The sequence below is a fragment of the Tamandua tetradactyla genome, chromosome X, assembly GCF_023851605.1.
Source record: "Tamandua tetradactyla isolate mTamTet1 chromosome X, mTamTet1.pri, whole genome shotgun sequence".
Taxonomy (NCBI): domain Eukaryota; kingdom Metazoa; phylum Chordata; class Mammalia; order Pilosa; family Myrmecophagidae; genus Tamandua; species Tamandua tetradactyla.
The window spans coordinates 101,960,893-101,966,892 of record NC_135353.1 but is presented as its reverse complement, the minus strand read 5'-3'; the positions used below and the strand labels follow the sequence as shown (position 1 = coordinate 101,966,892).

The 6,000-nt window shown below is 36.5% G+C and overlaps 1 protein-coding gene across 1 annotated transcript in view; it reads left to right on the top strand.

The window, feature by feature from the left end:
* The window catches only part of IGBP1 (immunoglobulin binding protein 1), a 146,126-nt gene continuing 140,126 nt past the window's right edge, over nt 1-6,000 (top strand). The window contains exon 1 of the mRNA XM_077145003.1: nt 1-110. The gene's annotated coding sequence lies outside the window, so the exon portion shown is untranslated. The remainder of the gene's footprint in view (nt 111-6,000) is intronic.

Below are 6,000 nucleotides of genomic sequence, written 5' to 3'. Positions count from 1 at the left end.
AGGGTACAGGGACGTGGACTGCAGTTATCAGAGGCAACGCACCAGAGTCAACACCGAAAATTCGCAAGTCTGTCAGCAAGAAGCTGATTAGGCCATTCCTGGAACTGGAGGTGAGTGCAAAATTCTTTGGAAAGTCCAAATCAGGATTTTGTTCGCAAGAAAGGAGGAATACTGAAAGACAATTCTGTTTCCTCACATTTTGAGCCACTTTATCCGGGTTTCTCAGCTACCTTGATACTAGGAAGTGGGTATTCTAGCTCTTACTGTAGTAGTGGCCTCTGTTGAGGAGATGTAAATGTAAATTCCGGGGCATATTTCGGTTTGATGGGAATTGAGGTAGTCCATGAGCTGCCTTTCCCTGTAGCGCCTCGGCCCTGTAGAGCCTCGGCTCAGCAGTCGTCCTACCTACACCTGAGATAATGCTACTGCAACTTGCTTCATTCTTTGAGGAAAAAATCTTCTGCATTGCGGAGTTAGAATATTACCCTATAGGTAATAGGATCCTGTAAAGGTTGGTGTTTTGTTTTGTTTTGTTTTGTGTTATGGGAGGAAGGAATGAGATGTGAGATCTATCCTTGCGGAATAACCAATCTGCTAGAGTTTGGAAGAAAGGATGGATTGCAAGGAGATGGGTTGAGGGGCGCCTTTTTAATCCATCACAGATGTCGCAGGCCTGGCTTAGGGCAGTGGCAGCAGGGACAAATGAGGAGATGAAGGCGATGGACACAGGGAGTAAGTTAACATTTATTTTATTTGGAGGGTAAAGCTTAAGATAAGATCAGAGGTAATTCCCTGTTTTCTGACTTCACTAATTCATGAATTGGCTCACTGAGGCCCTTTTAAAAATCCCTTCAGTTTGCCCATCAAGTACAGTATCGCTGGTTTCATATATACAATCTTTGCACAGTAAAGTTTTTTAGTACCTTCGAACTAAACTTTGAAAAGATGTGTATGGGTCGCTGCAACGGTGGCTCAGTGGCAGAATTCGATTCCCGGAGCCTGCCCATGCCAAAAAAAAAAAAAACGCGCAAAAAAAAATATATATGTGTGTAAGGTGTGTGCGCGCGCACCGCTTGGCATACATGTACATTCTGTCTTAGAAAAGATACACAAGAAACCCCAAGGAGATGAACTCAGTGTCTGAGGGACAGGGTTCGAATGTATGGCTTGCTCAAAATATAAATACAGTTAAAAATTTTAAATATAAAATTTAAAAATTTTAATTAAAGTCTATAGCAAGTCAGACGTGTGTTGACAGTCACTCAGTAGCGATGCTCAACAGTAATGTCTCCAGACTTGGAATTACTGAGTTGGTATTAATAATTGTCCTTAGGAGGATAATGTCCTTTCTCCACAGGTATAATGTCCTTCTTCCTGTAGTTCTGCAGTAGATAACTATTTGACCAGAGTATATAGCCTCTATCTCTCTGTCCTATACATACCCAACCCCTTTCAAGGAAAGCAATAATCCTTAAAGATAATGCAGTTTAAATCCATATTTTAAAAGTAATGTACTGGATGGTCCACGGTGGCTCAGCAGCCAGAGTCCTCGCCTGCCATGCTGGAGACCCGGATTCGATTCCTGGTGCCTGCCCATGCCAAAAAAAAAAGTAATACACTTTTTTTCTGAATTCAAATTCAAAGCTAATGAATTTTGAGCTTTACATTATTTTCCAAAACAGTTCTATTCCTTTCTTCTGTTTCTGATGCAGAGACCTGAGGCCCACTTCCCAAGCCTTGTCTAACAGAATCACTCAACACTGATGCCCCTTAAGAACCCTCACTAGAAGCTTTGAAATTCAAGAGCTTTTTCTTTTGTTTGCCTTTTTTGTTATTTTGTTTTTGTTTTTTGCTTTGGGCCAGGACAAATTTTTAATTTCATGTGTTTGGGAACCTCGCTGATCTTTCAGGATAGAATGGAAGTTTCCAGGGACTATGAAGGGTTATGGGCAGATAGGATAATGGGAGCATCTCTTACAGGTTCATTTGAATAGAATAAGCACAGGAAGAACAGACAACGACTATTAACAGAGGGTTCCTCCCTGAGGAATTATAGGTGAATTTAATTTCTCCAGATTATCAACAGTGAGCATGTACTGTATTTTCTTTTACATTTTATTTCAAATAAAAACAAATCTGTGCTTGTTGGGGTGTGCTTTGAAAATTGTTGCTTTTTTCTTTCTTTTCTTTATATATATGTTATATTTTACAACAAATAAAGGTTAAAAAAATCTAAAGATTCCCATAGACTGTGAAAATCATTAAATTGGTTTTGTAGTATTTTTTTTTCTGCAGACAAAATACATTTCTTTAAATAAGAAAATGAAATTCTAAATTGCAGATGCTTTCCTTTTATATTTTTAAGGGAAAAACGATTAGCAATGATTTCTTTTTTTTTAACTTTTTATCGTATAATATAATATATATACAAAGCAAAGAAAGAAAAAGCAATAGTTTTCAAAGCACTCTTCAACACGTAGTTACAGGACAGATCCCAGAGGTTGTCATGGGCTACCATACCAGCTATGATTTTTTTTTTTACATGGGCAGGCACCGGGAATCAAACCCGGGTCCTCTGGCATCGCAGGCAAGCATTCCTGCCTGCTGAGCCACCGTGGCCCGCCCATGATTTCTTCTTAATGAGTAAAGATTTCCCCAAATAGGCTTGCTCTAAATGTTAAAATTTTAAATACTTCAGTGATATAACTCTATATACAATAGCTAAAGTGATGAAAAGTTGGTGTTCCCTAAAACACTGAAAATCGATATAGCTAATAATTAAAATTAAAAATACAAAAGTGTTTCCTTAAAGATAACTTCATCTTTTTAAGGACTCTTAGAAATACGAAGCTGTAAAATAATTTGTGAAATAAGGCCATAAAACAAAATAGGTAATTTGCCATAAAATTAATTTTCAGGCATTATATTACTTTTATGATGATATAAAACTATAAATGTTGAAAATTTTTGAAATGGGGAAGTTACTAAGGAAGCATGAGGGGGTACTTCTGGAGGTGATGGTAATGTTTGATTTCTTTATCTGAGCATCAGTAACACAGATGTATTTGTTTGGGGAGAACTCATATGGCCATACCCTTATGAAATGGGGACTTTTCTATCTCTATTATACTGCAATTAATAATATTAAAAATGATAAAAATGGAGAAGTCAAACAGATCTGAATGCCATAAAATTTCAGGGTGGGGACTGAAACTACGTTGTTGGATATTATGAATAACAGTAATAATAATAGTAATCATAATTGCTACCATATGTATGACTAATAATTATAGTGAACACTTACCACATGCCAAGCATTGCTCTAACCATGTATTAATAAATTTAGTACTCCCTAACCCTATGAGGTCAGTACTGTTATAACCCCCACTTTACAGATGAGGAAATTGAGGCACAAAGCATTTATGCATTTCCAAGGAGGTTTAGACTACTTCTGTTTTTCTTTACTAGAGAAGTTGTAGGTTTACAGAAGAATCGTGCATTAAATAGAAGATTCCCATATATCACCCTATTATTAACACCTTTCATTGGTGTGGTACATTTGTTACAATTGAAGAAACCACATTTTTACAATTGTACTATTAATGATAGTACATGCAGTTCCATGGATTTTTTTTTTTTGTATGCTGTATGGCAGGGTCACATTTCATTTTTTTCCCATGTGAATATTCCATTATTGCAGCATCATTTGTTGAATTTTTTGTTTGTTTGTTTTGTTTATTTGTTTTGGGGAAGTGCGTGGACCAGAAATCGAACCTGGGTCTCCCACATGGCAGGCGAGAATTCTACCACTGAACTACCCTTGCATCCCCAGTTCCAGGATTTAAAAAAAAAAATTATTCTAGTAACATATGCAATCTAAAATTTCCCCTTAACCACATTCAAATATATAATTCATTGCTGTTAACTACGTTCACAATATTGTGCTACTATCACCACCATCCATTATCAAAACATTTTCATTGTTTCCAGTGGAACATTTTAATAGTGTGTTTTAAGCCTTAACTCCCAAATCCCTAACTCCACCCCATCCCTTAGTTATATAGGTTAAATCTAGATTCTGACACTGTGATATTGCTTATTTTAATGATTTCATATCAGTGAGATCATACAATTTTTGTTCTTTTGTGTCTGGTTTATATTATACAACATGGTGTCTTCAGGGTTCATCTATCTTGTAACATATATCAGAACTTGATTTCTTTTTATTGCTAAATAATATTCCATGTGTGTATGTACCACATTTTGTATATCCATTCATTGATTGATGGGTTGCTTCCATCTTTCTGCAATTGTGAATAATGCTGCTATGTATGTTACTAGAAGTGGGATTGCCAAGTCATATGGAAATTCTATACTTAACTTTCTGAAAAACTGCCACATTGTCGTCCACAGAGGCTGCACCATTTTATGTTCCCATGAACAATGAATTTTTAGTGTTCCTGTTTCTCTACATCCACTCCAACACTTGTAATTTTCCATGTTTTTAATAGCAGCCATTCTGGTTGTGAAATGACATTGCATTGTGGTTTTGATTTGCATTTCCCTAATAGCTAGTGATGTTGAGCATCTTTTCATGTGCATTTTGGTCATTAGTATATCTTCTTTGGGGAAATATCTATTCAAGTATTTTGCCCATTTTTAAATTGGGTCTGCCTTTTTGTTGTTGAATTAAAGGAATTATTTTTTATAAACTTTTTTTATTGTATAGTACAATATGTATACAAAGCAAAGAAATAAAAAAGCAATAGTTTTCAAAGCACTCTTCAAAAACTGGTTACAGGATAGATCTCAGACCGTATGAGCTACCATATGATCCTCTAACATTTTTCCTTCTAGCTGCTCCAGAATATGGGAGGCTAGAGGGCTTAAATACCTTTTTACCATCACAATGGAATTTTTTCCTTCCTTTTTTTGTGAACTATAACATATATACAAAAAAGCTATACATTTCCAAGCACAGCACCACAATTAGTTATAGAACATATTTCAGGCTTTGACATGGGTTACAATTTAACAATTTTAGGTTTTTACTTCCGGCTGCTCTAAAATACTGGAGACTAAAAGAGATATCAGTTTAACGATTCAGCATTCATATTCATTTGTTAAGTCCTATCTTCTATGTATAATTCCACCATCACCTTTGATCTTTCCATACCTCTCATTGGGGTTGTTTGGGCTATGGCAGTTCTAAAATTTTGATATTGGAAGGGTCTGTCACTAATATGGGGTAGGGAGGTGGAACTATCTGATGTTCTGGAGAGGCTGGGCTAGGTTTCAGGACTTACCTGGACCACGGACCCATCTGGAGGTTGTAGGTTTCTGGAAAATTACTCTAGTGCCTGAAACCCTTGTGGAATCTTATAAATTGGCCTGGGTGTTCTTTAGGATCAGCCGGTTGGGGGTTGGCAGGTTATGATAGGTAGCGAGGTCTACCTGAAGCGTGCATAAGAGCAACCTCCAAATGGTCTCTCGACTCTATTTGTTCTCAATTTCATTTATTTCTGCTCTAATCTTTGTTATTTCTTTCCTTTTGCTTGCTTTGGGGTTAGTTTGCTGTTCTTTCTCTAGTTCTTCCAAGTGGACAGTTAATTCCTCAATTTTTGCCCTTTCTTCTTTTTTGATATAGGCATTTAGGGCAATAAATTTCCCTCTTAATACTGTCTTTGCTGCATCCCGTAAGTTTTGATATGTTGTGTTTTCATTTTCATTTGCCTAGAGATATTTACTGATTTCTCTTGTAATTTCTTCCTTGACCCACTGTTTGTTTAAGAGTGTGTTGTTGAGACTCCACATATTTGTGAATTTTCTGGCACTCTGCCTATTATTGATTTCCAACTTCATTCCTTTAGATCTGAGAAAGCGTTTTGTATGATTTCAATGTTTTTAAATTTATTGAGACTTGCTTTGTGACCCAGTGTATGGTCAATCCTTGAGAATGATCCATGAGCACTTGAGAAAAAGATGTATCCTGCTGTTGGG